Source organism: Dermochelys coriacea, chromosome 4 (assembly GCF_009764565.3).
Source record: "Dermochelys coriacea isolate rDerCor1 chromosome 4, rDerCor1.pri.v4, whole genome shotgun sequence".
Lineage (NCBI taxonomy): Eukaryota > Metazoa > Chordata > Testudines > Dermochelyidae > Dermochelys > Dermochelys coriacea.
This window is the reverse complement of record NC_050071.1, coordinates 60,796,416-60,818,226: the sequence shown is the minus strand read 5'-3', so window position 1 is coordinate 60,818,226 and position 21,811 is coordinate 60,796,416. Positions and strand designations below refer to the sequence as shown.

At 42.4% G+C, this 21,811-nt stretch overlaps 1 long non-coding RNA gene across 1 annotated transcript; it reads right to left on the bottom strand.

The window, feature by feature from the left end:
• Positions 1-17,836: 17,836 nt before the first annotated feature.
• On the bottom strand, positions 17,837-21,195 carry LOC122459856. Its single transcript, XR_006280808.1, has 2 exons — positions 20,672-21,195; positions 17,837-18,278 (listed from the first exon to the last, which is right to left on the bottom strand). It is a non-coding gene; the product is annotated as an uncharacterized LOC122459856 (long non-coding RNA).
• Positions 21,196-21,811: the final 616 nt, after the last annotated feature.

The following is a 21,811-nucleotide window of genomic DNA, read 5'->3' as shown; positions in this document are numbered from 1 at the left end:
TCAGCCCCCATTAGCATTTTGGCAATGGAAATGAAATTCCTCTTTCTCTCCACCTGTTGACAGGATTGGAGGTAACATGACATTTGGAAAGAGGATTAGAGGGAGGTGACTTAAATTTCTAGTTCTTTACCCTAGCCACATGTGGGCTATTGCACTGATTTCACAGCCCACAAATCAGCCCACAAAATAAAAGTCCGGTGAGCTTCACTCAGTGTGGTCCCTTCTTCCCAGAACCACTTTTATGAGAACTTATAAGGAGTCCAAACAGAACAAAACCAGCAATAGCAAAACAAAGATTGCAACTACAGCCAACAGTCTCAACACACGGACCTGGAGGCAAGGCTCCAGTTCACATCCAGCTGTCCCCCTCCCAGCAGCCCTCTGTATTTCCCTGACTCCCTATTTCCTCTAATAGGTCAGGGTTAATTGGCTGCTACATTTGGGTGTGGGCTAAGTGGTGGTCTTGTACCCTGTTACACCACCCTTTGACAACAACCAATTACCCCCCACATACAATAAATATGGATAAGTACAGCTGGTTGGAAATTCTTTGACAAACTGGTTTTTCAATGAATAAAAAAGGCCATTTCTGTCAATTGAAATGTTTTTTAAAAAAGCTAGATTTTAACAAAATTTAATTTAGAAAAACACAAAACAGTATTTTGATAATGTTTAAACATTATGTTTTGACATTTTTGGATTGAAAATTTTGATTTTTCATATCAAAATGAAATTCATTTATATAATTTAAAAAAAAATTAGGTCAAAATCAGAGCAAAATATTTTGATTTTAATCAAGAAAAAAATTTCAATTGACCCCAAATCAACTTTTTTTCTAAAACTCATTTTGTGAAAAATTCTGTTTCAGAATGGAAAACATTTGAAAATCATGGTATTTCCTGTAAAACAGAAAATCTGGTTCCTGCCCAGCTCTATAGTTAAGTATATTAGCTGGTTATTTCTGCTAAAGATATCAGCACAGAAATAGGCAAAGATGACATTTAAACTATCAGTATTCACTTTCAGAGTTAATATGCAATTAAGAAGAGTAGAACATTGCACATGTCTCAGGACTGTCATTTCAGGCTGTCTGCAGACTCAGGGAGACAATTAGCTCAGTTTGCATGTGGTTCATATTGCACATAAGGGGTGTGTGTGTGTGTGTGTATGGGGGTTGGGGGAGAGAAAGAGAGAGCTTAGGATCTGCCTTAAAATCCTGTGATAGATGGAAGCTTCCATGAATGTGGAATACACTGGGCCTCACTTATAAAAATAAGTCTTTTTTTTGTTCCATGCCATCTGATGTGAGGAGCAAAGAGAGTATGTTTGCTGCTGTCATCAGGATCCAGAAAGCATGACATTAATACTAGCTCCAGTTCCTAGTAGCAAGAGCTATTTAGTTAATTCTCTATGCAGGAAGAATTCTATTGGGAATCATTTTGATTTTGTACATTAGTTTTCACTGTATTTTGCTATATAATTTTTTTTTAAATAAAGTACATTACACCTCCTTGATTGTAAGTATGTGTCTGGATAGTTTATGGAACTATTGTGAGACTTTTCTGGTCCCCCTGAGCACTGTATGCTAGGCAGCACATGTGCTGCTGAAAGTAATTTATGTGTATTATTTGAGAGACTAAGTGGGGGAGAGAATATCTTTTACTGGACCAAATTCTGTTTAAACAGAGCTCTTCAGATAATTTTAGTCAACATTTTACACTGATTTTTTTTTTAATGTTTATTCCCTTTTCACTCTTTCTTTCTGAAAGGAAGATGCATACAGACTACTCAGGTTAAAACAGTTAGGTATCTTCTTCACTTTTGCTTTGTTTAAAGCTTCTATTTCAGAATACAGCATGCTCTGTCTAATAATGCAGGAAAAATGGGATGGTCCTAAGGAGAAACCTACAAAAAATGAGCCATACATAAAAATGAATATTACCAAAAAGACCCCTTACCTGGCTTTCCTAAACATATATTAATTTAACAGCCAAATTCAGTCATAACACGGAATTAAGCCACTGTATCATCTTTTTAGTGAGTGCTCAATTGATTTACTATTAAATTTGATCAGGCATATTGTGAAATGAGCATTCTAGATGGCCATTATGTTGATAGTACTTCTCCCAACACTATATTTATGATGAATACTTTAAAATCAGTGAACTATATTCAAAGCTGTTTAGAAATGTTATGAGGAATGCCACTTTCAAAAGTTTTATCTATTTTCAGTTGGCGAAGCCATTCAGTTTTAAGCAGCTTTAAGCTTTTTATTGAAATACCTTATTCTGTATAAGTCTCCCATTCACAGAAACCCGAAACAAAAACAACAACAAAAAATTAGGCACCACACAGATGTTTTCCCTTCATAAACTGAGTTTTCCATTGTGTATTTCTGCAAATGTTTTTAACAGTGTTATACAATCCTACTATGTGGTTACATTTGTTCTCTCGCTATTGCTGATAATAACTACCAGCTCTGTGATTTGTTTGTTTTGGGGGGGCGGCAGGGGTTGGGATTTTTTTACAATTTACATTACTTCACACTCTTTTTTGTACATAGAAAAAAAACCTTACAACAAAATGTAACCAGATCTGGATGGCTACAAGCTGGTCTATTCCTAATGGATCAGGGGACAATGTGTTCAGAATCCTGGTTAGAAAGATAATTAGGGTCAATGACACTCTCACCATCTGGAATTGTTACAGTTGTCAAGATCTGAGATGACTCATCGTGCTGTGGGGACCATATCTCTAATGGCAGCACTAATAATAAAGGAACAGTAGACAGGGATGAAACTGTTGGTAAATGTCATAGCTTGAGGAAAATGTTCAGGAAGAAAAAGAGGGAGGGGCCTTTTTTTACTTAATATTTTTTTCACACAGAAAAACAAGATGGTCTGATTCTCACCAAATCAGAGGGTTGTGTGATTTTCATGAGTTCCAGCCAGCACTGAGAGTGTATCTCATATGTTTTCAATCCAAACTAGAACTTGTTGTATAGATTCTTACATACAGTCCTTGAAGGTTTTTATTTTACTATGCACTGAAGAAAAACAAAACAAACAAACAAAAAGAAAACACCATGAACCTAGTCAGGTAAAACACCCACTGAAGTAAATGGAAGCATTGGCAGAGTAAGGACTGCAGGATTTGGTCCTGAATGATCAAAGCAATGATTAGTATGTGGAATTGTTGCACAAAATTAACATAATATGATCAAAATAAATCTTTAAAGGATTTTTGTGGGAAAGTCTAAACTATTTAAGAATGGGAAAACCAGATCTACAGAACTATAAGATTTTCTTAACAGCTATGGCTGTTTGATTAGAAAAAAATGTAGTTAACATTTGTAAGGAAGTGTGTTTTTTATGCACTTCACCAATACATACAGAAAAATTGGGAGAGACATTTGTGAGCGGAGTAGTTTGAGAAGCATAGGTGCTGTATAACAGAATCAGGCTTCTGAGTATAAACAAACATAGCAGGGACTGTCCTAAGAGCTAAATATATTCTCCTCAAACTTTTTGGAAGCAGGATAAGTACAATTCCCTGGGCTACTTCCCCACAGCAGCCCCCACTTCCTGAATATCTACATCACCCTTACCTCAGGGCCTCCTTTCTTGTGCCTGATAGGGTTTGTACTGCTCCATTTCTCCAGCAGTGTGGCTTCCTTCTACAGCTCCTGATACACACACCCCCCCACACACCCCCCCCCCCCCCCGCATCTGACTAAGTGGGAGGTTTTTAACTAGTTTCAGCCAGCCCCTGATTGGCTTCAGGTGTCCCAATCAACCTAGCTGTCTCCACTGCTTTCTGGAAGGATCTTAATTGGCCCCAGGTGTCCTGATTAACCTGGAGCAACTGCCATTTGGTTACCACGGTAACAGAGATTTGTTTAGCCTGGGGCTAACACACCTGTTTCTCACTACTTTCCTATAGCCATCTGGCCTTGCCCCATCACACTGCATATAAGGCAAAGAAAATTGAGAGAGATATTAAACCGCACATCCTTTTGCAGAAGTAACAACCAGTGTTTGTATGACAATACTATAAGGAAATGTGCAGCAGGCACTGCAGTCTCTGTGGAACTGTGACTGTCACAGTATACAAATAATTAACACAGATAAAGGGAAAATAATTGGCTGAGAATAAAATTAAGAGAATATGGCCATAAAGATGAGGTTTTATACTGTTGCATTAAAGATAAATATTTTTAACTTTTGTTCATAAGAAATGTTTATTTTAGAAGACACTCAAACACAAATGACAGGTTTCAGAATAGCAGCCGTGTTAGTCTGTATTCGCAAAAAGAAAAGGAGTACTTGTGGCACCTTAGAGACTAACAAATTTATTAGAGCATAAGCTTTCGTGAGCTACAGCTCACTTCATCGGATGCATTTGGTGGAAAAAACAGAGGAGAGATTTATATACACACACACAGAGAACATGAAACAATGGGTTTATCATACACACTGTAAGGAGAGTGATCACTTAAGATAAGCCATCACCAGCAGCGGGGGGGGGGGGGGAAAGGAGGAAAACCTTTCATGGTGACAAGCAAGGTAGGCTAATTCCAGCAGTTAACAAGAATATCAGAGGAACAGTGGGGGGTGGGGTGGGAGGGAGAAATACCATGGGGAAATAGTTTTACTTTGTGTAATGACTCATCCATTCCCAGTCTCTATTCAAGCCTAAGTTAATTGTATCCAGTTTGCAAATTAATTCCAATTCAGCAGTCTCTCGTTGGAGTCTGTTTTTGAAGCTTTTTTGTTGAAGGATAGCCACTCTTAGGTCTGTGATCGAGTGACCAGAAAGATTGAAGTGTTCTCCAACTGGTTTTTGAATGTTATAATTCTTGACGTCTGATTTGTGTCCATTCATTCTTTTACATAGAGACTGTCCAGTTTGACCAATGTACATGGCAGAGGGGCATTGCTGGCACATGATGGCATATATCACATTGGTAGATGCGCAGGTGAGTGAGCCTCTGATAGTGTGGCTGATGTGATTAGGCCCTATGATGGTATCCCCTGAATAGATATGTGGACAGAGTTGGCAACGGGCTTTGTTGCAAGGATAGGTTCCTGGGTTAGTGGTTCTGTTGTGTGGTGTGTTGTTGCTGGTGAGTATTTGCTTCAGATTGGGGGGCTGTCTGTAAGCAAGGACTGGTCTATCTCCCAAGATCTGTGAGAGTGATGGGTCGTCCTTCAGGATAGGTTGTAGATCCTTGATGATGCGTTGGAGAGGTTTTAGTTGGGGGCTGAAGGTGATGGCTAGTGGCGTTCTGTTGTTTTCTTTGTTGGGCCTGTCCTGTAGTAGGTGACTTCTGGGTACTCTTCTGGCTCTGCCAATCTGTTTCTTCACTTCAGCAGGTGGGTATTGTAGTTGTAGGAATGCATGATAGAGATCTTGTAGGTGTTTGTCTCTGTCTGAGGGGTTGGAGCAAATGCGGTTATATCGTAGCGCTTGGCTGTAGACAATGGATCGAGTGGTATGATCTGGATGAAAGCTAGAGGCATGTAGGTAGGAATAGCGGTCAGTAGGTTTCCGATATAGGGTGGTGTTTATGTGACCATCGCTTATTAGCACCGTAGTGTCCAGGAAGTGGATCTCTTGTTCACCTGCGCATCTACCAATGTGATATATGCCATCATGTGCCAGCAATGCCCCTCTGCCATGTACATTGGCCAAACTGGACAGTCTCTACGTAAAAGAATGAATGGACACAAATCAGACGTCAAGAATTATAACATTCAAAAACCAGTTGGAGAACACTTCAATCTCTCTGGTCACTCGATCACAGACCTAAGAGTGGCTATACTTCAACAAAAAAGCTTCAAAAACAGACTCCAATGAGAGACTGCTGAATTGGAATTAATTTGCAAACTGGATACAATTAACTTAGGTTTGAATAGAGACTGGGAATGGATGAGTCATTACACAACATACAGCTCACTTCATCGGATGCATTCCGATGTAGCTCACGAAAGCTTATGCTCTAATAAATTTGTTAGTCTCTAAGGTGCCACAAGTACTCCTTTTCTTTTTGCGAATACAGACTAACACGGCTGCTACTCTGAAACCTGTGATTATGCAAGGCACTGAATTTAGCCGTATAGAGTGGAAATCTGTCAACTTCATGAAAAAACTCGCACAGATACAGACAGACATCATCTTCCTCTCCAAATGCAAACAGATGGACATCATACCGAAAGGACTGAAGGTAAAAAATCCATTACAATCTACATACCACACAGACTATGCTGACAGCTTGTGCCACACACTCTCAAGGAAACTGCGGAACCACCTGATCAACATCCTCTACAGCAAACAGGGAAAGATTAAGAATGAGCTCTCAAAACTGGATACTCTCATAAAGAACCAACCTTCCACACAAACTTCCTCGTGGCTGGACTTTTCAAAAACTAGACAAGCCATTTACAAAACACACTTTGATTCTCTACAAAAGAAAAAGGACACTAAGCTATCTAAACTACTATATGCCACAAGGGGCCACAACAATGGTTCCCGTAACCCACCCAGCAATATTGTTAATCTATCCAACTATACTCTTAGCCCAGCGGAAGAATCTGTCCTATCTCGGGGCCTCCCCTTTTGCCCCTCCACCCCCACGAACATGATACAGTTCTGTGGTGACCTAGAATCCTATTTTCGACGTCTCAGACTCAAGGAATATTTCCAACACACCTCTGACCAACATATTAACCCACAGAGACCTTCCTGCCAACACTACAAAAAGAAGGATTCTAGGTGGACTCCTCCTGAAGGTCGAAACAGCAGCCTGGATTTCTACATAGACTGCTTCCGCCGACGTGCACGAGCTGAAATTGTGGAAAAGCAGCATCGCTTACCCCATAACCTCAGCCATGCAGAACACAGTGCCATCCACAGCCTCAGAAACAACTCTGACATCATAATCAAAAAGGCTGACAAAGGAGGTGCTGTCGTCATCATGAATAGGTCAGAGTATGAACAAGAGGCTACTAGGCAGCTCTCCAACACCACTTTCTACAAGCCATTACCCTCTGATCCCACTGAGAGTTACCAAAAGAAACTACAGCATTTGCTCAAGAAACTCCCTGAAAAAGCACAAGAACAAATCCGCACAGACACACCCCTGGAGCCAGGACCTGGGGTATTCTATCTGCTACCCAAGATCCATAAACCTGGAAATCCTGGACGCCCCATCATCTCAGGCATTGGCACCCTGACAGCAGGATTGTCTGGCTATGTAGACTCCCTCCTCAGGCCCTTCGTTACCAGCACTCCCAGCTATCTTCGAGACACCACCGATTTCCTGAGGAAACTACAGTCCATTGGTGATCTTCCTAAAAACACCATCCTAGCCACTATGGATGTAGAAGCCCTCTACACCAACATTCCACACAAAGATGGACTACAAGCCGTCAGGAACAGTATCCCCGATACTGTCACGGCTAACCTGGTGGCAGAACTTTGTGACTTTGTCCTGACCCATAACTATTTCACATTTGGTGACAATGTATACCTTCAAATCAGCGGCACTGCGATGGGTACCCGCATGGCCCCACAGTATGCCAACATTTTTATGGCTGACTTAGAACAACGCTTCCTCAGCTCTCGTTCCCTAATGCCCCTACTCTACTTGCGCTACATTGATGACATCTTCATCATCTGGACCCATGGAAAAGAAGCTCTTGAGGAATTCCACCATGATTTCAACAATTTCCATCCCACCATCAACCTCAGCCTGGACCAGTCCACACAAGAGATCCACTTCCTGGACACTACGGTGCTAATAAGCGATGGTCACATAAACACCACCCTATATCGGAAACCTACTGACCGCTATTCCTACCTACATGCCTCTAGCTTTCATCCAGATCATACCACTCGATCCATTGTCTACAGCCAAGCGCTACGATATAACCGCATTTGCTCCAACCCCTCAGACAGAGACAAACACCTACAAGATCTCTATCATGCATTCCTACAACTACAGTACCCACCTGCTGAAGTGAAGAAACAGATTGACAGAGCCAGAAGAGTACCCAGAAGTCACCTACTACAGGACAGGCCCAACAAAGAAAACAACAGAACGCCACTAGCCATCACCTTCAGCCCCCAACTAAAACCCCTCCAACGCATCATCAAGGATCTACAACCTATCCTGAAGGACGAGCCATCGCTCTCTCAGATCTTGGGAGACAGACCAGTCCTTGCTTACAGACAGCCCCCCAATCTGAAGCAAATACTCACCAGCAACCACACACCACACAACAGAACCACTAACCCAGGAACCTATCCTTGCAACAAAGCCCGTTGCCAACTCTGTCCACATATCTATTCAGGGGATACCATCATAGGGCCTAATCACATCAGCCACACTATCAGAGGCTCGTTCACCTGCGCATCTACCAATGTGATATATGCCATCATGTGCCAGCAATGCCCCTCTGCCATGTACATTGGCCAAACTGGACAGTCTCTACGTAAAAGAATGAATGGACACAAATCAGACGTCAAGAATTATAACATTCAAAAACCAGTTGGAGAACACTTCAATCTCTCTGGTCACTCGATCACAGACCTAAGAGTGGCTATACTTCAAGAAAAAAGCTTCAAAACCAGACTCCAACGAGAGACTGCTGAATTGGAATTAATTTGCAAACTGGATACAATTAACTTAGGCTTGAATAGATACTGGGAATGGATGAGTCATTACACAAAGTAAAACTATTTCCCCATGGTATTTCTCCCTCCCACCCCACCCCCCACTGTTCCTCTGATATTCTTGTTAACTGCTGGAATTAGCCTACCTGCTTGTCACCATGAAAGGTTTTCCTCCTTCCCCCCCCCGCTGTTGGTGATGGCTTATCTTAAGTGATCACTCTCCTTACAGTGTGTATGATAAACCCATTGTTTCATGTTCTCTGTGTGTGTGTATATAAATCTCTCCTCTGTTTTTTCCACCAAATGCATCCGATGAAGTGAGCTGTAGCTCACGAAAGCTTATGCTCTAATAAATTTGTTAGTCTCTAAGGTGCCACAAGTACTCCTTTTCTTTTTGCGAATACAGACTAACACGGCTGCTACTCTGAAACCTATAAGTAGGATAGTACCACATACAGAGTTTTGAGTGTCTAAATTTTTTTTTTATATACAGGAAACCCTGTAGTGGACAATTATGGAATAACCACCTATCCTTAGGGAAAACTTCTGCTTTAACCTCATCAGTTAGTGGTTGGCTTATGCACAGCAGTATGACACTTTATGTCACTTTTTTCAATCCTATTTAATATAATTAGGGATGTTCTTATCATTCTCTCACTGGACACATATAACTCAGTATCCTAACACAGGTGCTAAAATAATGGATTACTCCTGTAATTAGAAACATGGTGGTCACAACTACTCTATACTGTTTTAACCCCATATTTCTGCCCTACACATGCTTTTAATGGATAATGTATTTGGGTTACAATGTCATTGTCAGAGTTAGGAAGTGCCACTCCCTGCAAAAAGAACAATGAGATACCGCATACTCTGATTGAGGAAATGTCTCTCTGGAAATCCTTGTGGTTTGCTGTCTTTATCAAGCAGGAGTAATATGCCTGTAAATTACACGCCAGAACACTATCTCATAGCCCTGGCAGCACCACAAAACCACCAATATAAGGCAGAGTCTTCCAACTAAGTATCTTCATCAGCATGACAAAGAAAGCATCTATATAAATACAAAAATTCAGTCTAGCAGGAAACTTGCAGAAAATGTGCTTGTGCCTACATTAGCCTTAAGAAAATTCTCAGCTACTCCCTAAAACATGCAGCCTCTCCCTTTTCTGCATAACTTATTGGATCTTAATGCAGTGTAAGAAAAGCTTGACCTATGCAGGAATTTAAAATGCATCTATCACTGTGACACCAGGATTATAAAAACTAACAGCTATTCCAAAAATTACAGTTTCCCCATTTATCTTGTGATGTGCTGAGAAATGGAGCAAAGGTAGGTTGGTTGGTTGGTTGGTTGAATTGCATCATAAGCCACCCTCAGGAAATTCTAGGGTTAAAGTACTGAGAAGAGATGGGTGTGATGGAACAAAGCGCTGTATTCACAGCCCACACACTATTGTGGTAATCTTTGTACAAGATATGCCTTGTAAGGTATCACTTGAAAACTCATAACTTGCTAATCAGTAATATGATGGTAGAATAAAAGTAACAACATTATGTGTAAAGTTCATAGATTCATAGATACTAAGGTCAGAAGGGACCATTCTGATCATCTAGTCTGACCTCCTGCACAGTGCAGGCCACAGAATCTCACCCACCCACTCCTATGAAAAACCTCACCCATGTCTGAGCTATTGAAGTCCTTAAATCATGATTTAAAGACGTCAAGGAGCAGAGAAGCCTCCCTCAAGTCAACCATGCCCCATGCTACAGAGGAAGGCGAAAAACCTCCAGGGCCTCTCCAATCTGCCCTGGAGGAAAATTCTTTCCTGACCCCAAATATGGCAATCAGCTAAACCCTGAGCATATGGGCAAGATTCACCAGCCACATACTACAGAAAATTCTTTCCTGGGTAATTCAGATCCCATCCATCTAATATCCCATCTCAGGGGATTTGGCCTATTTACCCTGAATATTTAAAGATCAATTACTTACCAAAATCCCATTATCCCATCATACCATCTCCTCCATAAACTTATCAAGGAGAATCTTAAAACCAGATAGATCTTTTGCCCCCACTGCTTCCCTTGGAAGGCTATTCCAAAACTTCAATCCTCTGATGGTTAAAAACCTTCGTCTGATTTCAAGTCTAAACTTCCTAGTGGCCAGTTTATACCCATTTGTTCTTGTGTCCACATTGGTGCTGAGCTGAAATAATTCCTCTCCCTCTCCTGTATTTATCCCTCTGATATTTTTAGAGAGAGCAATCATATCTCCCCTCAACCTTCTTTTAGTTAGGCTAAACAAGCCAAGCTCCTTAAGTCTCCTTTCATAAGACAAGTTTTCCATTCCTCGGATCATCCTAGTAGCCCTTCTCTGTACCTGCTCCAGCTTGAATTCATCCTTTTTAAACATGGGAGACCAGAACTGCACACAGTATTCTAGGTGAGGTCTCACCAGTGCCTTGTATAACGGTACTAAAACCTCCTTATCTCTACCGGAAATACCTCGCCTGATGCACCCAAGACCGCATTAGCTTTTTTCACAGCCATATCACATTGGCAGCTCATAGTCATCCTATGATCAACCAATACTCCAAGGTCCTTCTCCTCTTCCGTTACTTCCAATTGATGCGTCCCCAATTTATAACTAAAATTCTTGTTATTAATCCCTAAATGCATAACCTTACACTTCTCACTATTAAATTTCATCCTATTACTATTACTCCAGTTTACAAGGTCATCCAGATCCTCCTGTATAATATCCTGATCCTTCTCTGAATTGGCAATACCTCCCAGCTTTGTATCGTCTGCAAACTTTATTAGCACACTCCCACTTTTTGTGCCAAGGTCAGTAATAAAAAGATTAAATAAGATTGGTCCCAAAACCGATCCCTGAGGAACTCCACTGGTAACCTTCCTCCAACCTGACAGTTCGCCTTTCAGTAGGACCCGTTGCAGTCTCCCCTTTAACCAATTCCTTATCCACCTTTTGATGTTCATATTGATCCCCATCTTCTCCAATTTAACTAATAATTCCCCATGTGGCACGGTATCAAATGCCTTACTGAAATCTAGGTAAATTAGATCCACTGCATTTCCTTTATCTAAAAAATCTGTTACCTTTTCAAAAAAGGAGATTAGGTTGGTTTGGCACGATCTACCTTTTGTAAAACCATGTTGTATTTTCTCTCATTTACCATTGACTTCAATGTCCTTAACTAATTTCTCCTTCAAAATTTTTTCCAGGACCTTGCATACTACAGATGTCAAACTAACTGGCCTGTAGTTACCCGGATCACTTTTTTTTCCTTTCTTAAAAATAGGAACTATATTAGCAATTCTCCAATCATTCGGTACTACTCCTGAGTTTACAGATTCATTAAAAATTCTTGCTAATGGGCTTGCAATTTCAGGTGCCAATTCCTTTAATATTCTTGGATGAAGATTATCTGGGTCCCTCGATTTAGTCCCATTAAGCTGTTTCAGTTTCGCTTCTACCTCAGATATGGTAATATCTACCTCTATATCCTCATTCCCATTTGTCATGCTACCATTATCCCTAAGATCCTCTTTAGCCTTATTAAAGACTGAGGCAAAGTATTTGTTTAGATATTGGGCCATGCCTAGATTATCTTTAACCTCCACTCCATCCTCAGTGTTTAGCGGCCCCACTTCTTTCTTAGTTTTCTTCTTATTTATATGGCTATAGAACCTTTTACTATTGGTTTTAATTCCCTTTGCAAGGTCCAACTCTACTCGACTTTTAGCCCGTCTCACTTTATCCCTACATGTTCTGACCTCAATTAGTTAGCTTTCCTTGCTGATCCCTCCCATCTTCCACTCCCTGTATGCTTTCTGCTTCTTCTTAATCACCTCTCTAAGATGCTTGCTCATCCAGCTTGGTCTACAACTCCTTCCTATGAATTTTTTCCCCTTTCTTGGGATACAGGCTTCCGATAGCTTCTGCAGCTTTGATTTAAAGTAATCCCAGGCCTCCTCTACCTTTAGATCCATAAATTCTTCAGTCCAATCCACTTCCCTAACTAATTTCCTTAATTTTTGAAAGTCGGTCCTTTTGAAATCAAAAACCTTAGTTGCAGATTTATTTTTGTTAATCCTTCCATTTAGTTTGAACTGAATTAGCTCATGATCACTTGAGCCAAGATTGTCCCCTACAACCATTTCTTCTATGAGGTCCTCGCTACTCACCAAAATTAAATCTAAAATGGCATCCCCTCTAGTTGGTTCAGCAACTACTTGATGAAGGAATCCACCAGCTATCGCATCTAGGAAAATCTGAGCCCTATTATTATTATTAGCACTGGTCCTCCAGTCTATATCTGCGAAGTTGAAGTCTCCCATGATCACGCAGTTTCCATTAGTATTTACTTTATTAAAGACATTAAAAAGGGCTCTATCCATATCCAAATTGGATCCCGGAGGTCTATAGCACACCCCAAGCACTATCGTAGGAGAGGCTTTACTAGTTTTCTTCCCCAATGTAATTTTTGCCCACACGGACTCTGTCTTATCCATTGCATCGCTTCTTATTTCTTTACATTCTACCTCATCATTGATATACAATGCTACTCCACCACCTTTACCTTTGTTTCTGTCTTTCCTAAACAACACATGCCCTTCAATACCTGTAGTCCAGTCATGACTACTATTCCACCATGTTTCTGTTATCCCTATAATATCTGGTTTCACTTCCTGCACCAGCAGCTCTAGTTCCTCCATTTTGTTAACTAGGCTCCTCGCATTGGTGTATAAACATCTTAATTTTTGCTGTTTGGCCTCGCTCACATTTTGTACCCTATTAGGCACAGTCATTCTACAGCCAGTATGACCTATTAGACTGGTATCCACACCGCCCTCGCTCCTTATATACATTCTCCTACCTACAGCTGTATCCTTTCTTACTTCGTCTTCTTCCCTCTCAATGCTAAAATCTGGCGTGGAGATTTCCTGGACATCTCCCATCCATCTCCCCCTAATTCCTAGTTTAAAGCTCTCTTTATCAGTTGTGCCAGCCTAGATCCTAGAAGTCTATTTCCTTCCCTACTCAGATGAAGTCCATCCCGAGAGAACTGTCCTCTGTCTGTGAATGCCTCCCAGTGGCCATACATCCCAAAGCCCTCCTTATACCACCACTGCCTAAGCCATCTGTTGACAGTCAATCTTGTCACACCTTTGTTGCCCTTCTCTAGGAACAGGAAGGATCCCGCTAAAGATCACCTGAGCCTCAATTTCCTTAAGCGTCTTCCCCAGCCTAGCATAGTCTCCCTTAATACTTTCCAGCGAGAATCTAGTCGTATCATTTGTTCCCACATGAAGGATAATTAGGGGATTCTTTCCCGCTCCCTTTAGGATCCTTTTCAACCTCAGGTCTACATCCCGTATCTTAGCACCCGGAAGACAGCACACCCTTCTATTCTCTGGATCAGCACTCGTTACAGGCCTGTCTATTCTTCTCAATAAAGAGTCCCCGATCACATAGACCTGCCTTTTCCTGCTGACGGTGCTATTCTCCAGTCTCTCCCCTGTTCCCTCTGGCTGCAAGTTCTTTCCATTCCTATTTTCCCTCATAATCTTCTTCAACCCATCCTGTATCCTCCTGGGGCTCATATTTGGTCTAGTCTCCCTTGACTCTTCTGCTTTTCCTATAGGACTAGCCTCTCTTCTCTTCTTCCTTACCCTTCCACCTTCAACAAGTACCTGCTGAGCCCCTTCTTCATTTGCCAACTCTGCAAACCTGTTCTTAAGCTCTATTTCTCCTTCACTTCCTAATATAAGCTGAAATTAGGAACTTTTCCAAGATAAGTCTGGGGAAAGGCTAAATCAGCTGAAGTCAAAGTATCTTAGTTTGAGTTACCTGACCGTCCTCACGGCAGCGAGTCAACTGTGGTGGCTCCCCCATTGACTCCACTTACTCCTCCTGCCAAGGTGGAGTACAGGCGTTGATTCGGGGATCGATTTATTGTGTCTAGACCCGAGCTGGCGGGTAGTGAAGATGTACTCATGGAGGTAGTGATTGATCTATCAGGGATCGATCTATTGTGTCTAGTCTATCGACGCCTGTACTCCAGCTCGGCAGGAGGAGTAAGTGGAGTCGACGGGGGAGCCACCCCTGTCGACTTGCCGCCATAAGATGGCCAGGTAACTTGAACTAAGATACTTCGCCTTCAGCTACGTGAATAGTGTAGCGGAAGTTGCGTATCTTAGTTCGAAACACCTCCCCCCCCAGTGTAGCCCAGGGCCTCAGAGAGACAAAGGGCAAGCTGATGCCCCAGCCAGGGAGGTGTCAACAAAGCTGTTGGGCCATCACCTATCAAGTGGCCATTCTTTGGCAAGAAAGTGGGTGCAGGGACAAAGAGATCTGCATCTTAGCAAAGACACAGCATAAGGTCTCCTTCCTCCACCAGATCCTGTGGTTCTCAGCTGGAAATGCTTTTCACTGAGGGACTGAAACTATAAAAAGGAGGGGCAAACACCCCCATCATCTTTTCTCTCTTGCTCTCTGCCCATCTCATTCTCTGCACCAGAGAAAACAAAGGAAACAGTCACTGGATGCTTGGAGAGGGGTACTGACCTGAAGACTTTGGTCAGTAATGCTGTTGGAAGCATGTGGTGAGAAACTTTGCTTTAGACCAAATATAGTTTGTTAGGTACTAGAAAGCGTTTTACCCTTATTTTTCTTGTAAACATTTCTGACTCTCATGCCTCATTATTTGTACTCACATGAAATCTGTCTCCTTGTAATTAATAACGTTGTTTTATTGTTTTATCTAATCCAGTGTGTTTAAGTTAAAGTGTATGGTAACTCCATTTATGGTATGAACTTTCGTGAGCTACAGCTCACTTCATCGGATGAATTCAGTGGAAAATACAGTGGGGAGATATATATATACACACACAGAGAACATGAAACAATGAGTTTTATCATACACACTGTAAGGAGAGTGATCACTTAAGATGAGCTATTACCAGCAGGAGGGGAGGGGGAGGAGGAAAACCTTTTGTGGTGATAATCAAGGTGGGCCATTTCCAGCAGTTAACAAGAACGTCTGAGGAACGGGGGGGAGGAGAAATAACATGGGGAAATAGTTTTACTTTGTGTAATGACCCATCCACTCCCAGTCTCTATTCAAGCCTAAGTTAATTGTATACAGTTTGCAAATTAATTCCAATTCAGCAGTCTCTCATTGGAGTCTGTTTTTGAAGCTTTTTTGTTGAAGTATAGCCACTCTTAGGTCTGTGATCGAGTGACCAGAGAGATTGAAGTGTTCTCCAACTGGTTTTTGAATGTTATAATTCTTGACGTCTGATTTGTGTCTGTTTATTCTTTTACGTAGAGACTGTCCAGTTAGACCAATGTACATGGCAGAGGGGCATTGCTGGCACATGATGGCATATCACATTGGTAGATGCGCAGGTGAACGAGCCTCTGATAGTGTGGCTGATGTGATTAGGCCCTATGATGGTATCCCCTGAATAGATATGTGGACAGAGTTGGCAACGGGCTTTGTTGCAAGGATAGGTTCCTGGGTTAGTGGTTCTGTTGTGTGGTGTGTGGTTGCTGGTGAGTATTTGCTTCAGGTTGGGGGGCTGTCTGTAAGCAAGGACTGGCCTGTCTCCCAAGATCTGTGAGAGTGATGGGTCGTCCTTGAGGATAGGTTGTAGATCCTTGATGATGCGTTGGAGAGTTTTAGTGGGGGCTGAAGGTAATGGCTAGTGGCATTCTGTTATTTTCTTTGTTGGGCCTGTCCTGTAGTAGGTGACTTCTGGGTACTCTTCTGGCTCTGTCAATCTGTTTCTTCACTTCAGCAGGTGGGTATTGTAGTTGTAAGAATGCATGATAGAGATCTTGTAGGTGTTTGTCTCTGTCTAAGGTGTTGGAACAAATGCAGTTGTATCGTAGAGGTTGGCTGTACACAATGGATCGTGTGGTGTGATCTGGATGAAAGCTAGAGGCATGTAGGTAGGAATAGCAGTCAGTAGGTTTCTGGTATAGGGTGGTGTTTATGTGACCATCGCTTATTAGCACCGTAGTATCCAGGAAGTGGATCTCTTGTGTGGACTGGTCCAGGCTGAGGTTGATGGTGGGATGGAAATTGTTGAAATCATGGTGGAATTCCTCAAGGGCTTCTTTTCCATGGGTCCAGATGATGACGATGTCATCAATGTAGCGCAAGTAGAGTAGGGGCATTAGGGAACGAGAGCTGAGGAAGCGTTGTTCTAAGTCAGCCATAAAAATGTTGGCACACTGTGGGGCCATGCTGGTACCCATCGCAGTGCCGCTGATTTGAAGGTATACATTGTCCCCAAATGTGAAATAGTTATGGGTGAGGACAAAGTCACAAAGTTCAGCCACCAGGTTAACCGTGACATTATCGGGGATACTGTTCCTGATGGCTTGTAGTCCATCTTTGTGTGGAATGTTGGTGTAGAGGGCTTCTACATCCATAGTGGCTAGGATGGTGTTTTTAGGAAGATCACCGATGGATTGTAGTTCCCGCAGGAAGTCAGTGGTGTCTCGAAGATAGCTGGGAGTGCTGGTAGTGTGGGGCCCGAGGAGGGAGTCTACATAGCCAGACAATCCTGCTGTCAGGGTGCCAATGCCAGAGCTGATGGGACGTCCAGGATTTCCAGGTTTATGGATTTTGGGTAGCAGCTCTCCAACACCACTTTCTACAAGCCATTACACTCTGATCCCAAGCAGAAAGCTCAGTCCATGGGTTGGTAGTGGCATTCATTCGTAAAGTGCCTCATCCGATGGCTTGTCAGGGTCAGGTGGGGGTCCCAGCGCCAACTTAACGTAGCTATGATGGATCCAGGAACCTTTCCTGCAAAGGAATGGTGGCAGATGGTGGGAGTAATGTTCGTGGCTGTAAGGCATTTTTGCTATTCATCATCCGGAAGACAATTAGGGAGGACAGTGCATTCTGATGGTACTTGCCCACAAGCACAGATTGCAGCCCCTGGAATAAACCCACCCTACCACTTCACTTCACATTCCCAAGAATAAATCCCGCAACTCCCTCCCTTCCAATGTACAATGCTCCGTCTTCACCACCAAGGCCAATTCTCAATGTTTTTTGTAGTTAGGAATCCTTGGATCTTGGTGGTTTCGGCAGAACAGGTGTTCCTTCTTCTCTCTTGGAACAGTCGTGGTTTTGCATTATACAGGGGAGAGGTTACTAGCACATCACCCTATAGTGCTTTGGTTTCTTTAGCAAATACTGAATGCAAATTAGCTCTTTCAGTGAACAAGGGAGAGATTACTAGCACTTCACCTTGTCCTTTCCCCTGTTGTACAAAAGGAGGAAAGAAAAAACCCAGAAGGACAGACAGGCTGATCAATAGTCGAAGTGAAGTCATCTTGAGGTGGAGGGGTCTTTTTGCAGTAAGAAGCCTGGGTCCAGGCAGTCAGTCCTTGGCACTTCACAGTGGTGGTGGTAGTTAGCAGGACTTAATAAGGGCCTTTCCAGCATGGGGCCAGAGTAGTCTTTCGTTGATGGGCCTTTATGTAGATCCAGTCACCTGGTTTTAACAAATGGCAGGTTTGCTCAGGATCCTTGGAGCAGGACATCTTTCACCTGTAAATACAGAGACCTAACACATTTAATTAATGTCTGGCAGTGTTTTGCAGATCTCACAGCTGCTTGGACACATTCATGCCCCCTTCTTTCTTGGCTGTCAGCCAAATCCTAGCTGTGAATAGTGTCCTTGGGCAGGCCAGTGTCTTATCTTTGGACTGAGCCTGCCAGCTACAGCATTGAATTAACTCGTCCTCCGTTCTTTTTCTTCTCCCCTTCTTGGCTTCTATTAACCTGTAAAGGAAACTTTCACTTTCCACTCACACACCTTTGTTCAAAAATGAACACATATACAATTATAATTGCTCATTATACAGCACTTTAGTCTTATTGTTCAATGTATGTCACATACACCTTTCTAGTAAAATGACTTTATTATGGAGCTTTGGAGCAAGAAGCCAGGACAAGCACACCCACTTTTGAGGAGTCCACTTGGTACAACCTCTGGTGTCCAATAGCTTTCCTCCTTCCCCAGCCCTCTGGCTAGAAATTTGAGTGAGCCAGAAGGACCCCATGTGTAATATGGGAAGTGGGTTAACCTTTCATGTCCTTGCTTCCTAAGACTGTTGGTGTGCAAATTTTAACAACAATTTTTTCAATTAAAAGATCTGGCCAATGAAATCTCTTTTTCTTACTTAAGCAAATACTTAAACTTTAGTATATCACATTTTCCTGATATTATCCAAACACTTTGTATTCCAAGTTGAATAAAACAAGTATCTGCATTTTGATTTAACGTTTCTATTTAGTTTTAAACTAAACTGTCCTATGAAAAATTAGACACAGCAATTCTGGCCACAAGACAAACACAAGACAGAACATAGAACACAGAACATAATTCCTATTGTGCCAGTAAATTCATGATATGTTGAATTGCTTTTCAGCTGGCATCAGTTTTCTCTGATTTTCTGAAAGACAAAAAGAACATAGATCTACCCCTTCTGGGCAGCCAGTCATTGCTTAAAATATTTCCTTTTTATACAAATACCCTTGTTAATTGCAGGCAAAACAGAGGAATTACCCATATTTTCTTTGACAGGTTTCAGAGTAGCAGCCGTGTTAGTCTGTATTCGCAAAAAGAAAAGGAGTACCCGTGGCACCTTAGAGACTAACAAATTTATTAGAGCATAAGCTTTCGTGAGCTACAGCTCACTTCATCGCATGCATTTGGTGGAAAAAAACTTTTTCCACCAAATGCATGCGATGAAGTGAGCTGTAGCTCACGAAAGCTTATGCTCTAATAAATTTGTTAGTCTCTATGGTGCCACGGGTACTCCTTTTCTTTTTCTATATTTTCTTGTATTTGTTTCATAGGCAGCCTAGGTTTCAGTGGCTTCTACCTTATCAGTTAGGTAATTTACATTAAAACAAATGCTTTCCGGCTTGCTTTTGGATCCATAGTTTAAAGATTCTTACTTTAAAAAGGGCACAATAAAGTTTACCAGACTTTTGATTGCCTTTTATTTTTAACTCCTGCTGTCAAACACACACTGACCTGAAAAGGAAGACACCACCTATTGTAGCCCCTTGGAGCCTAATAAGATATTAATTAAGTAGCACTGTATAATTGCATTCCTTTGAAAAAGGGTCTGTTTTCCTCAAAATGGCTGCAAAGAAACCAAGAATTTTTTCTTTCTAGTATTTCACAAAGTTCAGCTGCTTAATTCCCTCCAGCAACTAGAGTTAACTTCTCACTTTCCTTTCTTAAATCACTTGCTTGTCTCCCAAAACAACACCCAATCAACTCAGATTTTACCATTCCAAGTATTATTCTGGGATTTACATTTCCCATTCCTGTAATTATTTACTCCTTTTTTTTCCTCCCCCACTATGCCCTCCAAGTTTCCAACCTGTTTTCCAATCTCTCTATCTGTTGCCTGCCCACTTGGGCCTGATCCTGTTTTTTCTCTCTGAACTGTCCCTTCCATGAGCACCAGCTTTGTCCCACTACCCATTTAACAAGGAGGGTGGGCTTCTTAACTAGCCCCCAGCCCTCCTGGTCTCTTCCCTTAAATATTCTCACTCACAAGGTCTACCCGAGTCCTGCCCCGTGAGGCTTGTCACCCGGACAGAACGCATGGCCAATTAGCAGTTTAACTATTTAATTTACTCTTATGGCAGACACACTGCTGTTACGGTGTATGCTGAGCACAAATGGTTACATTTTGACAAGTCTCTGAAGGACTGGTACTTGCTTGGTCAGTGCTTTCAGTCCTGTCTAAAGGCTTATAAATGGTCCTGGGCTTAGGTCAGAAAGCCGAGGGTAAGCAGGAGGAAGGGCAGAAGCAGGCATAGCACAGAGCGGGGCTGGAGACCCCTGAGATAAATAAGAAAAGGAGGAGGAAAGAGGACATCCTGTCACACGCACATAAGTCCAGTTGTCCCATACATACCAATAATCCATCTGGGCTGGAGCTTTGTCCTCCAGCCTTTTCCTAAGTGCTGTTAATTTGTCCCCAGCAAAGGACCCATCCGGTGGCTATTCAAGAGGTGTTTGAGTTGTTAGTGCTGGCCACTCAACCTTGATAACAAGATTACAGCTTTCCTTTTACCTAACCCATGGGTACCAGAAATATTCCTCCAATTCTCGAGAATTTCAGCCAAAGGGGTCCCCCTACTTACACTCTGCCCAGAACCCATAATGGGCTACCAAAAGGACACCAAATGTGCCACCTTATTGCCTAAGCGATGGCCCACACACCCGCTCCTCAGAGTTCTCAAAGGTGAACTCACCCTGTGCCGGCTGGAGCTGTCCGAGAGGAGGAGTGTGGTCTCACTCGTCGGGGCGAGCCTAGAGTCCCATCTGGGTCGCCAAAAACTGTTACGAATTATACCTGATAGGTCACACACAAGAACTGCTACGAATTATACCTGATAGGTTACGCACAGTTCGAGTCTAGGCTGAGGCACACAAACAAAATCCACAACTGCAGAGTTCCCAAAGATACTAAGTTTATTTTGCTCAAGCGTGGTGCCCCCCTGCTAGTCAGAGGGGGACCCCGAATGCAGGTTATACAAAGATTATATACTTTTAGCAAAGCATGTTGCCCTCATGCATCGGAAACCTTAGCCAATAGACAAACCCCTTTCTTATTTTCCACCTATCCCTGCTAGGTACGTTCCCCGTGCTAAACTATTACTTTAACGACGCACCATGGCCCTGAAGCAATGCACCAGTAACTTTTTTTTATCAGGATGGGAGGCCCACATCAAAAGACCAGGAGGCAGGGAGTTAGGAACAGACAAAAAACAGACAAGGGGGAGAGTTTTCACAGGAATGCAGTATCTAAGAAACTCTCCTCCTGTGCATGATGTGCTTGCTTTTAGACAATGGTGGGCCCAAGCCAAAATGGAGTCACATATGCTAACTTTTCCTTAACATTACACACAAATTCCACTAACCCAGCATCCCAGGACTCCATGGGGGTAGAAGGTCCGAGCCTTAGTAAAGCCAGGACCCAGAGTTCAAGCCCTCCTGCTTTGCAGTGTCAACACAGCCCCACTGGACATGTGCTCTGGAAGGCCACCAAAAG